Source organism: Nematostella vectensis, chromosome 3, assembly GCF_932526225.1.
Source record: "Nematostella vectensis chromosome 3, jaNemVect1.1, whole genome shotgun sequence".
NCBI classification, from domain to species: Eukaryota; Metazoa; Cnidaria; class Anthozoa; order Actiniaria; family Edwardsiidae; genus Nematostella; species Nematostella vectensis.
In genome coordinates this window covers 18438805-18454277 of record NC_064036.1, presented here as the reverse complement: position 1 = coordinate 18454277, position 15473 = coordinate 18438805, and the positions used below count along the sequence as shown (strand labels likewise).

The following is a 15473-nucleotide window of genomic DNA, read 5'->3' as shown; positions in this document are numbered from 1 at the left end:
TGTATGTAACCCCTGTGTATGTACACTGGTAGCCACACCATATGACCCTGTATGCCATCACTCATGTGTGTATGTATCCATGTATATGCACACTTGTATCACCCGTTACCATAGCCATGTGTGTGTGCCCCACCTCATTGTGCCTTGCTATACATTCATGCATTTGATATTTTTGTTACCAGTCCGCATTGGTCTTGACTTGTGCAGAGTGTGTTACATTTTATGTTAATCTGCACTCACTGTAGCGTAGGATATTGTTACGCGCCATACCTGTATCTTCCATCTGATTCGTAACGCATGTAAACAGAAAGGAAAAGAGGTTGCGCCAGTATGGCTGTTGGCCCGCGATGTTCGGTCAGCGGGCTTGTGTAAGAGTTTAGGTCGTTCCCGACCTGGGGCCTCATGGCCGCCATAGTGGGATTATTGCTGTGGTGATTAAACCTGACTTTTTGTCACTTTAAACTTATGGCGGATAGCTCAGTTGGTAGAGCGGGGGACTGTAGATTTATAATTGTGATCCCTAGATGCTGGGTCGAATCCGGCTCGAAGAATTTTTTTACGTGATTTGCTGTTTATTTTGGACAGATTACATGGAATGTCCTTTTCTTGGAGACTGTAGATGTATAACTGTGATCCCTAAATCGTTGGTTCGAATCCTGCTCGAAGAAATATTTTTAGGTGCACTGCTTTTTTTATTTTGGGCAAGGTTACGTTGATTGTCCTTTCAATGTACATCCATCCTTCGATAGCTCAGTTGGTAGAGCGGGGGACTGTAGATTTATAACTGTGATCCCTAGGTCGCTGGTTCGAATCCGGCTCGAAGGATTGTTTTACGTGCACTGCTGTTTATTTTGGGCAAGGTTACATGAAATGTCCTTTCCTTGGAGACTGTAGATTTATGACTGTGATCTCTAGGTCGCTGGTTAAAATCCGGCTTGAAGGATTTTTTATGTGCACTGCTGTTTATTTTGGTCAAGGTTACGTTGATTGTCCTTTCCATGGACATCCATCCTTCGATAGCTCAGTTGGTAGAACGGGGGACTGTAGATTTATAATTGTGATCCCTTGGTCGCTGGTTCGAATCCGGCTCGAAGAATTTTTTTAAATGCACTGCTTTTTTTTTTGGGCAAGGTCACGTTGATTGTCCTTTCAATGTACATCCATCCTTCGATAGCTCAGTTGATAGAGCGGGGGGCTGTGGATTTACAATTGTGTTCCCTCATTCGCTGGTTCGAATCCGGCTCAATGGATGTTTTATACATGCGCTTTACGTTGGGCAATGTTACATGGAATTTCATTTTCTTTGAGACTGATCCTAGGTTGCTGGTTCGAATCCGGCTCGAAGAATTTTTTACGTTCACTGCTGTTTATTTTGGTCAAGGTTACGTTGATTGCCCTTTCAATGCTCATCCATCCTTCGATAGCTCAGTTGGTAGAGCGGGGGACTGTAGATTTATAATTGTGATCCCTAGGTCGCTGGTTCGAATCCGGCTCGAAGGATTTTTTTACGTTCACTGTTGTTTATTTTGGGCAAGGTTACGTTGATTGTCCTTTCAATGTACATCCATCCTTCGATAGCTCAGTTGGTAGAGCGGGGGACTGTAGATTTATAACTGTGATCCCTAGGTCGCTGGTTCGAATCCGGCTCGAAGGATTGTTTTACGTGCACTGCTGTTTATTTTGGGCAAGGTTACATGAAATGTCCTTTCCTTGGAGACTGTAGATTTATGACTGTGATCTCTAGGTCGCTGTTTAAAATCCGGCTTGAAGGATTTTTTATGTGCACTGCTGTTTATTTTGGTCAAGGTTACGTTGATTGTCCTTTCCATGGACATCCATCCTTCGATAGCTCAGTTGGTAGAACGGGGAACTGTAGATTTATAATTGTGATCCCTTGGTCGCTGGTTCGAATCCGGCTCGAAGGATTTTGTTACGTGCACTGCTGTTTATTTTAGGGAAGGTTACATGGAATGTCCTTTCCTTGGAGACTATAGATTTATTTTGGGCAAGGTTACGTTGATTGTCCTTTCAATGCATATCCATCCTTCGATAGCCCAGTTGGTAGAGCGGGGGGCTGTAGATTTATAATTGTGATCCGAAGTTTGCTGGTTTGAATCCGGCTCGAAAAATGTTTTTAGGTGCCTTGCTGTTTATTTTTGTCAAGGTTACGTTTAATGTCCTTTCCATGTACATCCATCCTTCGATAGCTCAGTTTTGTAAAGCGGGGGGCTGTAGATTTATAATTGTGATCCCTAGGTCGCTGGTTCGAATCCGGCTCGAAGGATGTTTTACGTTCACTGCTGTTTATTTTGGGCAAGGTTACGTTGATTGTCCTTTCCATGTACATCCATCCTTCGATAGCTCAATTGGTAGAGCGGGGGACTGTAGATTTATAATTGTGATCCCTAGGTCGCTGGTTCGAATCCGGCTCGAAGTATTTTTTTTACGTTCACTGCTGTTTATTATGGGCAAGGTTACATGGAATGTCCTTTCCTTGGAGACTGTAGATATATAATTGTGATCCGAAGGTTGCTGGTTTGAATCCGGCTCGAACAATGTTTTTAGGTGCCTTGCTGTTTATTTTTGGCAAGGTTACGTTGATTGTCCTTTCCATGTACATCCATCCTTCGATAGCTCAGTTTTGTAGAGCGGGGGACTGTAGATTTATAATTGTGATCCCTAGGTCGCTGGTTCGAATCTGGCTCGAAGTATTTTTTTACGTTCACTGCTGTTTATTTTGGTCAAGGTTACGTTGATTGCCCTTTCAATGCTCATCCAACCTTCGATAGCTCAGTTTTGTAGAGCGGGGGACTGTAGATTTATAATTGTGATCCCTAGGTCGCTGGTTCGAATCTGGCTCGAAGTATTTTTTTACGTTCACTGCTGTTTATTTTGGCCAAGGTTACGTTGATTGTCCTTTTAATGTACATCCATCCTTCGATAGCTCAGTTGGTAGAGCGGGGGACTGTAGATTTATAATTGTGATCCCTAGGTCGCTGGTTCGAATCCGGCTCGAAGGATTTTTTTACGTTCACTGCTGTTTATTTTGGGCAAGGTTACGTTGATTGTCCTTTCAATGTACATCCATCCTTCGATAGCTCAGTTGGTAGAGCTGGGGACTGTAGATTTATAACTGTGATCCCTTGGTCGCTGGTTCGAATCCGGCTCGAAGGATTGTTTTACGTGCACTGCTGTTTATTTTGGGCAAGGTTACATGAAATGTCCTTTCCTTGGAGACTGTAGATTTATGACTGTGATCTCTAGGTCGCTGGTTTGAATCCGGCTCGAACAATGTTTTTAGGTGCCTTGCTGTTTATTTTGGGCAAGGTTACGTTGATTGTCCTTTCCATGTACATCCATCCTTCGATAGCTCAGTTTTGTAGAGCGGGGGACTGTAGATTTATAATTGTGATCCCTAGGTCGCTGGTTCGAATCCGGCTCGAAGGATTTTTTACGTTCACTGCTGTTTATTTTGGGCAAGGTTACGTTGATTGTCCTTTCCATGTACATCCATCCTTCGATAGCTCAATTGGTAGAGCGGGGGACTGTAGATTTATAATTGTGATACCTAGGTCGCTAGTTCGAATCCGGCTCGAAGGTTTTTTTTAAGTTCACTGCTGTTTATTTTGGGCAAGGTTACGCTGATTGTCCTTTTAATGTACATCCATCCTTCGATAGCTCAGTTGGTAGAGCGGGGGACTGTAGATTTATAACTGTGATCCCTAGGTCGCTGGTTCGAATAAGGCTCGAAGGATTGTTTTACGTGCACTGCTGTTTATTTTGGGCAAGGTTACATGGAATGTCCTTTCCTTGGAGACTGTAGATATATAATTGTGATCCGAAGGTTGCTGGTTTGAATCCGGCTCGAACAATGTTTTTAGGTGCCTTGCTGTTTATTTTGGGCAAGGTTACGTTGATTGTCCTTTCCATGTACATTTATCCTTCGATAGCTCAGTTTTGTAGAGCGGGGGACTGTAGATTTATAATTGTGATCCCTAGGTCGCTGGTTCGAATCCGGCTCGAAGAATGTTTTTACGTGAGTTGCTGTTTATTTTGGACAGATTACATGGAATGTCCTTTTCTTGGAGACTGTAGATGTATAACTGTGATCCCTAAATCGTTGTTTCGAATCCTGCTCGAAGAAATTTTTTTAGGTGCACTGCTTTTTTTATTTTGGGTAAGATTAAGTTGATTGTCCTTTTAATGTACATCCATCCTTCGATAGCTCAGTTGGTAGAGCGGAGGACTGTAGATTTATAATTGGGATCTCTAGGTCGCTGGTTCGAATCCTGCTCGAAGGATTTTTTTACGTGCAATACTGTTTATTTTGGGCAAGTTTACATTAATTGTCCTTTCCACGTACATCCATCCTTCGATAGCACAGTTGGTAAAGCGGGGGACTGTAGATTTATAATTGTGATCCCAAGGTCGCTGGTTCGAATCCGGCTCGAAGGATTTATTTTTACGTTCACTGCTGTTTATTTTGGGCAAGGTTACGTTGATTGTTCCTTCCGTGTACATCCATCATGCGATAGCTCAGTTGGTAGAGCGGGGGACTGTAGATTTATAATTGTGATCCCCAAATCGCTGGTTCGAATCCGGCTCGAAGGATTGTTTTACGTGCACTGCTGTTTATTTTGGGCAAGGTTACATGAAATGTCCTCTCCTTGGAGACTGTAGATTTATGACTGTGATCTCTAGGTCGCTGGTTTGAATCCGGCTCGAACAATGTTTTTAGGTGCCTTGCTGTTTATTTTGGGCAAGGTTACGTTGATTGTCCTTTCCATGTACATCCATCCTTCGATAGCTCAGTTTTGTAGAGCGGGGGACTGTAGATTTATAATTGTGATCCCTAGGTCGCTGTTTCGAATCCGGCTCGAAGGATTTTTTACGTTCACTGCTGTTTATTTTGGGCAAGGTTACGTTGATTGTCCTTTCCATGTACATCCATCCTTCGATAGCTCAATTGGTAGAGCGGGGGACTGTAGATTTATAATTGTGATCCCTAGGTCGCTGGTTCGAATCCGGCTAGAAGAATTTTTTTAAATGCACTGCTTTTTTATTTTGGGCAAGGTCACGTTGATTGTCCTTTCAATGGACATCCATCCTTCGATAGCTCAGTTGGTAGAGCGGGGGGCTGTAGATTTACAATTGTGATCCCTCGTTCGCTGGTTCGAATCCGGCTCAAAGGATGTTTTATACATGCGCTTTACTTTGGGCAATGTTACATGGAATTTCATTTTCTTGGAGACTGATCCTAGGTTGCTGGTTCGAATCCGGCTCGAAGATTTTTTTACGTTCACTGCTGTTTATTTTGGTCAAGGTTACGTTGATTGCCCTTTCAATGCTCATCCATCCTTCGATAGCTCAGTTGGTAGAGCGGGGGACTGTAGATTTATAATTGTGATCCCTAGGTCGCTGGTTCGAATCCGGCTCGAAGGATTTTTTTAAGTTCACTGCTGTTTATTTTGGGCAAGGTTACGTTGATTGTCCTTTCCATGTACATCCATCCTTCGATAGCTCAGTTTTGTAGAGCGGGGGACTGTAGATTTATAATTGTGATCCCTAGGTCGCTGGTTCGAATCCGGCTCGAAGTATTTTTTTTACGTTCACTGCTGTTTATTATGGGCAAGGTTACATGGAATGTCCTTTCCTTGGAGACTGTAGATATATAATTGTGATCCGAAGGTTGCTGGTTTGAATCCGGCTCGAACAATGTTTTTAGGTGCCTTGCTGTTTATTTTTGGCAAGGTTACGTTGATTGTCTTTTCCATGTACATCCATCCTTCGATAGCTCAGTTTTGTAGAGCGGGGTACTGTAGATTTATAATTGTGATCCCTAGGTCGCTGGTTCGAATCTGGCTCGAAGTATTTTTTTACGTTCACTGCTGTTTATTTTGGTCAAGGTTACTTTGATTGCCCTTTCAATGCTCATCCAACCTTCGATAGCTCAGTTTTGTAGAGCGGGGGACTGTAGATTTATGATTGTGATCCCTAGGTCGCTGGTTCGAATCTGGCTCGAAGTATTTTTTTACGTTCACTGCTGTTTATTTTGGCCAAGGTTACGTTGATTGTCCTTTTAATGTACATCCATCCTTTGATAGCTCAGTTGGTAGAGCGGTGTCTGTAGATTTATAATTGTGATCCCTAGGTCGCTGGTTCGAATCCGGCTCGAAGAATTTTTTACGTTCACTGCTGTTTATTTTGGGCAAGGTTACGTTGATTGTCCTTTTAATGTACATCCATCCTTTGATAGCTCAGTTGGTAGAGCGGGGGACTGTAGATTTATAACTGTGATCCCTAGGTCGCTGGTTCGAATCCGGCTCGAAGGATTGTTTTACGTGCACTGCTGTTTAATTTGGGCAAGGTTACATGAAATGTCCTTTCCTTGGAGACTGTAGATTTATGACTGGGATCTCTAGGTCGCTGGTTAAAATCCGGCTTGAAGGATTTTTTATGTTCAATGCTGTTTATTTTGGTCAAGGTTACGTTGATTGTCCTTTCCATGGACATCCATCCTTCGATAGCTCAGTTGGTAGAACGGGGGACTGTAGATTTATAATTGTGATCCCTTGGTCGCTGGTTCGAATCCGTCTCCAAGGATTTTGTTACGTGCACTGCTGTTTATTTTAGGGTAGGTTACATGGAATGTCCTTTCCTTGGAGACTTTAGATTTATTTTGGGCAAGGTTACGTTGATTGTCCTTTCAATGTATATCCATCCTTCGATAGCCCAGTTGGTAGAGCGGGAGGCTGTAGATTTATATTTGTGATCCGAAGGTTGCTGGTTTGAATCCGGCTCGAATAATGTTTTTAAGTGCCTTGCTGTTTATTTTGGGCAAGGTTACGTTGATTGTCCTTTCCATGTACATCCATCCTTCGATAGCTCAGTTTTGTAGAGCGGGGGACTGTAGATTTATAATTGTTATCCCTAGGTGGCTGGTTCGAATCCGGCTCGAAGTATTTTTTTACGTTCACTGCTGTTTATTTTGGGCAAGGTTACGTTGATTGTCCTTTCCATGTACATCCATCCTTCGATAGCTCAGTTGGTGGAGCGGGGGACTGTAGATTTATAACTGTGATCCCTAGGTCGCTGGTTCGAATACGGCTCGAAGGATTCTTTTACGTGCACTGCTGCTTATTTTGGGCAAGGTTACATGGAATGTCCTTTCCTTGGAGACTGTAGATTTATAACTGTGATCCCTAGGTCACTGGTTCGAATACGGCTCGAAGCATTTTTTTACGTTCACTGCTGTTTATTTTAGTCAAGGTTTTGTCGATTGTCCTCCATCATGCGATAGCTCAGTTGGTAGAGCGGGGGACTGTAGATTTATAATTGTGATCCCTAGATGCTGGGTCGAATCCGGCTCGAAGAATTTTTTTACGTGATTTGCTGTTTATTTTGGACAGATTACATGGAATGTCCTTTTCTTGGAGACTGTAGATGTATAACTGTGATCCCTAAATCGTTGGTTCGAATCCTGCTCGAAGGAATTTTTTTAAGTGCACTGCTTTTTTTATTTTGGGTAAGATAACGTTGATTGTCCTTTTAATGTACATCCATCCTTCGATAGCTCAGTTGGTAGAGCGGAGGACTGTAGATTTATAATTGGGATCTCTAGGTCGCTGGTTCGAATCCTGCTCGAAGGATTTTTTTACGTGCAATACTGTTTATTTTGGGCAAGTTTACATTAATTGTCCTTTCCACGTACATCAATCCTTCTAAAGCACAGTTGGTAAAGCGGGGGACTGTAGATTTATAATTGTGATCCCCAGGTCGCTGGTTCGAATCCGGCTCGAAGGATTTTTTTATGTTCACTGCTGTTTATTTTGGGCAAGGTTACGTTGATTGTTCCTTCCATGTACATCCATCATGCGATAGCTCAGTTGGTAGAGCGGGGGACTGTAGATTTATAATTGTGATCCCTAAATCGCTGGTTCGAATCCGGCTCGAAATTGTTTTTTAGGTGCACTGCTTTTTTATTTTGGCCAAGTTTACGTTGATTGTCCTTTCAATATACATCCATCCTTCGATAGCTTAGTTGGTAGAGCGGGGGACTGTAGATTTATAACTGTGATCCCTAGGTCGCTGGTTCGAATCCGGCTCGAAGGATTGTTTTACGTGCACTGCTGTTTATTTTGGGCAAGGTTACATGAAATGTCCTTTCCTTGGAGACTGTAGATTTATGACTGTGATCTCTAGGTCGCTGGTTAAAATCCGGCTTGAAGGATTTTTTATGTGCACTGCTGTTTATTTTGGTCAAGGTTACGTTGATTGTCCTTTCCATGGACATCCATCCTTCGATAGCTCAGTTGGTAGAACGGGGGACTGTAGATTTATAATTGTGATCCCTTGGTCGCTGGTTCGAATCCGGCTCGAAGAATTTTTTTAAATGCACTGCTTTTTTTTTGGGCAAGGTCACGTTGATTGTCCTTTCAATGTACATCCATCCTTCGATAGCTCAGTTGATAGAGCGGGGGGCTGTGGATTTACAATTGTGTTCCCTCATTCGCTGGTTCGAATCCGGCTCAATGGATGTTTTATACATGCGCTTTACGTTGGGCAATGTTACATGGAATTTCATTTTATTTGAGACTGATCCTAGGTTGCTGGTTCGAATCCGGCTCGAAGAATTTTTTACGTTCACTGCTGTTTATTTTGGTCAAGGTTACGTTGATTGCCCTTTCAATGCTCATCCATCCTTCGATAGCTCAGTTGGTAGAGCGCGGGACTGTAGATTTATAATTGTGATCCCTAGGTCGCTGGTTCGAATCCGGCTCGAAGGATTTTTTTACGTTCACTGCTGTTTATTTTGGGCAAGGTTACGTTGATTGTCCTTTCAATGTACATCCATCCTTCGATAGCTCAGTTGGTAGAGCGGGGGACTGTAGATTTATAACTGTGATCCCTAGGTCGCTGGTTCGAATCCGGCTCGAAGGATTGTATTACGTGCACTGCTGTTTATTTTGGGCAAGGTTACATGAAATGTCCTTTCCTTGGAGACTGTAGATTTATGACTGTGATCTCTAGGTCGCTGGTTTGAATCCGGCTCGAACAATGTTTTTAGGTGCCTTGCTGTTTATTTTGGGCAAGGTTACGTTGATTGTCCTTTCCATGTACATCCATCCTTCGATAGCTCAGTTTTGTAGAGCGGGGGACTGTAGATTTATAATTGTGATCCCTAGGTCGCTGGTTCGAATCCGGCTCGAAGGATTTTTTACGTTCACTGCTGTTTATTTTGGGCAAGGTTACGTTGATTGTCCTTTCCATGTACATCCATCCTTCGATAGCTCAATTGGTAGAGCGGGGGACTGTAGATTTATAATTGTGATACCTAGGTCGCTGGTTCGAATCCGGCTCGAAGGTTTTTTTTAAGTTCACTGCTGTTTATTTTGGGCAAGGTTACGCTGATTGTCCTTTTAATGTACATCCATCCTTCGATAGCTCAGTTGGTAGAGCGGGGGACTGTAGATTTATAACTGTGATCCCTAGGTCGCTGGTTCGAATAAGGCTCGAAGGATTGTTTTACGTGCACTGCTGTTTATTTTGGGCAAGGTTACATGGAATGTCCTTTCCTTGGAGACTGTAGATATATAATTGTGATCCGAAGGTTGCTGGTTTGAATCCGGCTCGAACAATGTTTTTAGGTGCCTTGCTGTTTATTTTGGGCAAGGTTACGTTGATTGTCCTTTCCATGTACATCCATCCTTCGATAGCTCAGTTTTGTAGAGCGGGGGACTGTAGATTTATAATTGTGATCCCTAGGTCGCTGGTTCGAATCCGGCTCGAAGAATGTTTTTACGTGAGTTGCTGTTTATTTTGGACAGATTACATGGAATGTCCTTTTCTTGGAGACTGTAGATGTATAACTGTGATCCCTAAATCGTTGTTTCGAATCCTGCTCGAAGCAATTTTTTTAGGTGCACTGCTTTTTTTATTTTGGGTAAGATTACGTTGATTGTCCTTTTAATGTACATCCATCCTTCGATAGCTCAGTTGGTAGAGCGGAGGACTGTAGATTTATAATTGGGATCTCTAGGTCGCTGGTTCGAATCCTGCTCGAAGGATTTTTTTACGTGCAATACTGTTTATTTTGGGCAAGTTTACATTAATTGTCCTTTCCATATACATCCATCCTTCGATAGCTCAGTTTTGTAGAGCGGGGGACTGTAGATTTATAATTGTGATCCCTAGGTCGCTGGTTCGAATCCGGCTCGAAGGATTTTTTACGTTCACTGCTGTTTATTTTGGGCAAGGTTACGTTGATTGTCCTTTCCATGTACATCCATCCTTCGATAGCTCAATTGGTAGAGCGGGGGACTGTAGATTTATAATTGTGATACCTAGGTCGCTGGTTCGAATCCGGCTCGAAGGTTTTTTTTAAGTTCACTGCTGTTTATTTTGGGCAAGGTTACGCTGATTGTCCTTTTAATGTACATCCATCCTTCGATAGCTCAGTTGGTAGAGCGGGGGACTGTAGATTTATAACTGTGATCCCTAGGTCGCTGGTTCGAATAAGGCTCGAAGGATTGTTTTACGTGCACTGCTGTTTATTTTGGGCAAGGTTACATGGAATGTCCTTTCCTTGGAGACTGTAGATATATAATTGTGATCCGAAGGTTGCTGGTTTGAATCCGGCTCGAACAATGTTTTTAGGTGCCTTGCTGTTTATTTTGGGCAAGGTTACGTTGATTGTCCTTTCCATGTACATCCATCCTTCGATAGCTCAGTTTTGTAGAGCGGGGGACTGTAGATTTATAATTGTGATCCCTAGGTCGCTGGTTCGAATCCGGCTCGAAGAATGTTTTTACGTGAGTTGCTGTTTATTTTGGACAGATTACATGGAATGTCCTTTTCTTGGAGACTGTAGATGTATAACTGTGATCCCTAAATCGTTGTTTCGAATCCTGCTCGAAGCAATTTTTTTAGGTGCACTGCTTTTTTTATTTTGGGTAAGATTACGTTGATTGTCCTTTTAATGTACATCCATCCTTCGATAGCTCAGTTGGTAGAGCGGAGGACTGTAGATTTATAATTGGGATCTCTAGGTCGCTGGTTCGAATCCTGCTCGAAGGATTTTTTTACGTGCAATACTGTTTATTTTGGGCAAGTTTACATTAATTGTCCTTTCCACGTACATCCATCCTTCGATAGCACAGTTGGTAAAGCGGGGGACTGTAGATTTATAATTGTGACCCCAAGGTCGCTGGTTCGAATCCGGCTCGAAGGATTTATTTTTACGTTCACTGCTGTTTATTTTGGGCAAGGTTACGTTGATTGTTCCTTCCGTGCACATCCATCATGCGATAGCTCAGTTGGTAGAGCGGGGGACTGTAGATTTATAATTGTGATCCCTAAATCGCTGGTTCGAATCCGGCTCGGAGGATTGTTTTACGTGCACTGCTGTTTATTTTGGGCAAGGTTACATGAAATGTCCTTTCCTTGGAGACTGTAGATTTATGACTGTGGTCTCTAGGTCGCTGGTTTGAATCCGGCTCGAACAATGTTTTTAGGTGCCTTGCTGTTTATTTTGGGCAAGGTTACGTTAATTGTCCTTTCCATGTACATCCATCCTTCGATAGCTCAGTTTTGTAGAGCGGGGGACTGTAGATTTAAAATTGTGATCCCTAGGTCGCTGTTTCGAATCCGGCTCGAAGGATTTTTTACGTTCACTGCTGTTTTTTTTTTTTGGGCAAGGTTACGTTGATTGTCCTTTCCATGTACATCCATCCTTCGATAGCTCAATTGGTAGAGCGGGGGACTGTAGATTTATAATTGTGATCCCTAGGTCGCTGGTTCGAATCCGGCTAGAAGAATTTTTTTAAATGCACTGCTTTTTTATTTTGGGCAAGGTCACGTTGATTGTCCTTTCAATGGACATCCATCCTTCGATAGCTCAGTTGGTAGAGCGGGGGGCTGTAGATTTACAATTGTGATCCCTCATTCGCTGGTTCGAATCCGGCTCAAAGGATGTTTTATACATGCGCTTTACGTTGGGCAATGTTACATGGAATTTCATTTTCTTGGAGACTGATCCTAGGTTGCTGGTTCGAATCCGGCTCGAAGATTTTTTTACGTTCACTGCTGTTTATTTTGGTCAAGGTTACGTTGATTGCCCTTTCAATGCTCATCCATCCTTCGATAGCTCAGTTGGTAGAGCGGGGAAATGTAGATTTATAATTGTGATCCCTAGGTCGCTGGTTCGAATCCTGCTCGAAGGATTTTTTTAAGTTCACTGCTGTTTATTTTGGGCAAGGTTACGTTGATTGTCCTTTCAATGTACATCCATCCTTCGATAGCTCAGTTGGTAGAGCGGGGGACTGTAGATTTATAACTGTGATCCCTAGGTCGCTGGTTCGAATAAGGCTCGAAGGATTGTTTTACGTGCACTGCTGTTTATTTTAGGCAAGGTTACATGGAATGTCCTTTCCTTGGAGACAGTAGATATATAATTGTGATCCGAAGGTTGCTGGTTTGAATCCGGCTCGAACAATGTTTTTAGGTGCCTTGCTGTTTATTTTGGGCAAGGTTACGTTGATTGTCCTTTCCATGTACATCCATCCTTCGATAGCTCAGTTTTGTAGAGCGGGGGACTGTAGATTTATAATTGTGATCCCTAGGTCGCTGGTTCGAATCCGGCTCGAAGAATGTTTTTACGTGAGTTGCTGTTTATTTTGGACAGATTACATGGAATGTCCTTTTCTTGGAGACTGTAGATGTATAACTGTGATCCCTAAATCGTTGTTTCGAATCCTGCTCGAAGCAATTTTTTTAGGTGCACTGCTTTTTTTATTTTGGGTAAGATTACGTTGATTGTCCTTTTAATGTACATCCATCCTTCGATAGCTCAGTTGGTAGAGCGGAGGACTGTAGATTTATAATTGGGATCTCTAGGTCGCTGGTTCGAATCCTGCTCGAAGGATTTTTTTACGTGCAATACTGTTTATTTTGGGCAAGTTTACATTAATTGTCCTTACCACGTACATCCATCCTTCGATAGCACAGTTGGTAAAGCGGGGGACTGTAGATTTATAATTGTGATCCCAAGGTCGCTGGTTCGAATCCGGCTCGAAGGATTTATTTTTACGTTCACTGCTGTTTATTTTGGGCAAGGTTACGTTGATTGTTCCTTCCGTGCACATCCATCATGCGATAGCTCAGTTGGTAGAGCGGGGGACTGTAGATTTATAATTGTGATCCCTAAATCGCTGGTTCGAATCCGGCTCGGAGGATTGTTTTACGTGCACTGCTGTTTATTTTGGGCAAGGTTACATGAAATGTCCTTTCCTTGGAGACTGTAGATTTATGACTGTGATCTCTAGGTCGCTGGTTTGAATCCGGCTCGAACAATGTTTTTAGGTGCCTTGCTGTTTATTTTGGGCAAGGTTACGTTGATTGTCCTTTCCATGTACATCCATCCTTCGATAGCTCAGTTTTGTAGAGCGGGGGACTGTAGATTTATAATTGTGATCCCTAGGTCGCTGTTTCGAATCCGGCTCGAAGGATTTTTTACGTTCACTTCTGTTTATTTTGGGCAAGGTTACGTTGATTGTCCTTTCCATGTACATCCATCCTTCGATAGCTCAATTGGTAGAGCGGGGGACTGTAGATTTATAATTGTGATCCCTAGGTCGCTGGTTCGAATCCGGCTAGAAGAATTTTTTTAAATGCACTGCTTTTTTATTTTGGGCAAGGTCACGTTGATTGTCCTTTCAATGGACATCCATCCTTCGATAGCTCAGTTGGTAGAGCGGGGGGCTGTAGATTTACAATTGTGATCCCTCATTCGCTGGTTCGAATCCGGCTCAAAGGATGTTTTATACATGCGCTTTACGTTGGGCAATGTTACATGGAATTTCATTTTCTTGGAGATTGATCCTAGGTTGCTGGTTCGAATCCGGCTCGAAGATTTTTTTACGTTCACTGCTGTTTATTTTGGTCAAGGTTACGTTGATTGCCCTTTCAATGCTCATCCATCCTTCGATAGCTCAGTTGGTAGAGCGGGGGACTGTAGATTTATAATTGTGATCCCTAGGTCGCTGGTTCGAATCCGGCTCGAAGGATTTTTTTAAGTTCACTGCTGTTTATTTTGGGCAAGGTTACGTTGATTGTCCTTTCAATGTACATCCATCCTTCGATAGCTCAGTTGGTAGAGCGGGGGATTGTAGATTTATAACTGTGATCCCTAGGTCGCTGGTTCGAATCCAGCTCGAAGGATTGTTTTACGTGCACTGCTGTTTATTTTGGGCAAGGTTACATGGAATGTCCTTTCCTTGGAGACTGTAGATATATAATTGTGATCCGAAGGTTGCTGGTTTGAATCCGGCTCGAACAATGTTTTTAGGTGCCTTGCTGTTTATTTTGGGCAAGGTTACGTTGATTGTCCTTTCCATGTACATCCATCCTTCGATAGCTCAGTTTTGTAGAGCGGGGGACTGTAGATTTATAATTGTGATCCCTAGGTCGCTGGTTCGAATCCGGCTCGAAGAATTTTTTTACGTGAGTTGCTGTTTATTTTGGACAGATTACATGGAATGTCCTTTTCTTGGAGACTGTAGATGTATAACTGTGATCACTAAATCGTTGTTTCGAATCCTGCTCGAAGAAATTTTTTTAGGTGCACTGCTTTTTTTATTTTGGGTAAGATTACGTTGATTGTCCTTTTAATGTACATCCATCCTTCTATAGCTCAGTTGCTAGAGCGGAGGACTGTAGATTTATAATTGGGATCTCTAGGTCGCTGGTTCGAATCCTGCTCGAAGGATTTTTTTACGTGCAATACTGTTTATTTTGGGCAAGTTTACATTAATTGTCCTTTCCACGTACATCCATCATTCGATAGCACAGTTGGTAAAGCGGGGGACTGTAGATTTATAATTGTGATCCCCAGGTCGCTGGTTCGAATCCGGCTCGAAGGATTTATTTTTATGTTCACTGCTGTTTATTTTGGGCAAGGTTACGTTGATTGTTCCTTCCGTGTACATCCATCATGCGATAGCTCAGTTGGTAGAGCGGGGGACTGTAGATTTATAATCGTGATCCCTAAATCGCTGGTTCGAATCCGGCTTGAAATTTTTTTTTAGGTGCACTGCTTTTTTATTTTGGCCAAGTTTACGTTGATTGTCCTTTCAATGCTCATCCAACCTTCGATAGCTCAGTTGGTAGAGCGGGGGACTGTAGATTTATAATTGTGATCCCTAGGTCGCTGGTTCGAATCCGGCTCGAAGTATTTTTTTAGGTGCACTGCTGTTTATTATGGGCAAGGTTTCATGAAATGTCCTTTCCATGGAGACTGTAGATTTATGACTGTGATCTCTAGGTCGCTGGTTAAAATCCGGCTTGAAGGATTTTTTATGTGCACTGCTGTTTATTTTGGGCAAGGTTACGTTGATTGTCCTTTCCATGTACATCCATCCTTCGATAGCTCAGTTGGTAGAACGGGGGACTGTAGATTTATAATTGTGATCCCTTGG

At 42.7% G+C, this 15473-nt stretch overlaps 11 non-coding genes across 11 annotated transcripts; all 11 read left to right on the top strand.

The window, feature by feature from the left end:
* Window positions 1-739: 739 nt before the first annotated feature.
* Trnay-gua lies at window positions 740-825 on the top strand. The gene is given in 2 exon segments: window positions 740-776; window positions 790-825. It is a non-coding gene; the product is annotated as a tRNA-Tyr (tRNA).
* Window positions 826-1414: 589 nt separating this feature from the next.
* Trnay-gua lies at window positions 1415-1500 on the top strand. Its single transcript is given in 2 exon segments — window positions 1415-1451; window positions 1465-1500. It is a non-coding gene; the product is annotated as a tRNA-Tyr (tRNA).
* Window positions 1501-1568: 68 nt separating this feature from the next.
* On the top strand, window positions 1569-1654 carry Trnay-gua. The gene is given in 2 exon segments: window positions 1569-1605; window positions 1619-1654. It is a non-coding gene; the product is annotated as a tRNA-Tyr (tRNA).
* A 1280-nt stretch (window positions 1655-2934) lies between these two features.
* Window positions 2935-3020, top strand: Trnay-gua. The gene is given in 2 exon segments: window positions 2935-2971; window positions 2985-3020. It is a non-coding gene; the product is annotated as a tRNA-Tyr (tRNA).
* Window positions 3021-3088: 68 nt separating this feature from the next.
* On the top strand, window positions 3089-3174 carry Trnay-gua. Its single transcript is given in 2 exon segments — window positions 3089-3125; window positions 3139-3174. It is a non-coding gene; the product is annotated as a tRNA-Tyr (tRNA).
* A 2182-nt stretch (window positions 3175-5356) lies between these two features.
* Window positions 5357-5442, top strand: Trnay-gua. Its single transcript is given in 2 exon segments — window positions 5357-5393; window positions 5407-5442. It is a non-coding gene; the product is annotated as a tRNA-Tyr (tRNA).
* Window positions 5443-6246: 804 nt separating this feature from the next.
* Window positions 6247-6332, top strand: Trnay-gua. Its single transcript is given in 2 exon segments — window positions 6247-6283; window positions 6297-6332. It is a non-coding gene; the product is annotated as a tRNA-Tyr (tRNA).
* A 1694-nt stretch (window positions 6333-8026) lies between these two features.
* Window positions 8027-8112, top strand: Trnay-gua. The gene is given in 2 exon segments: window positions 8027-8063; window positions 8077-8112. It is a non-coding gene; the product is annotated as a tRNA-Tyr (tRNA).
* A 742-nt stretch (window positions 8113-8854) lies between these two features.
* Window positions 8855-8940, top strand: Trnay-gua. The gene is given in 2 exon segments: window positions 8855-8891; window positions 8905-8940. It is a non-coding gene; the product is annotated as a tRNA-Tyr (tRNA).
* A 5037-nt stretch (window positions 8941-13977) lies between these two features.
* Trnay-gua lies at window positions 13978-14063 on the top strand. Its single transcript is given in 2 exon segments — window positions 13978-14014; window positions 14028-14063. It is a non-coding gene; the product is annotated as a tRNA-Tyr (tRNA).
* A 68-nt stretch (window positions 14064-14131) lies between these two features.
* Window positions 14132-14217, top strand: Trnay-gua. Its single transcript is given in 2 exon segments — window positions 14132-14168; window positions 14182-14217. It is a non-coding gene; the product is annotated as a tRNA-Tyr (tRNA).
* The last annotated feature ends 1256 nt before the right edge of the window (window positions 14218-15473 follow it).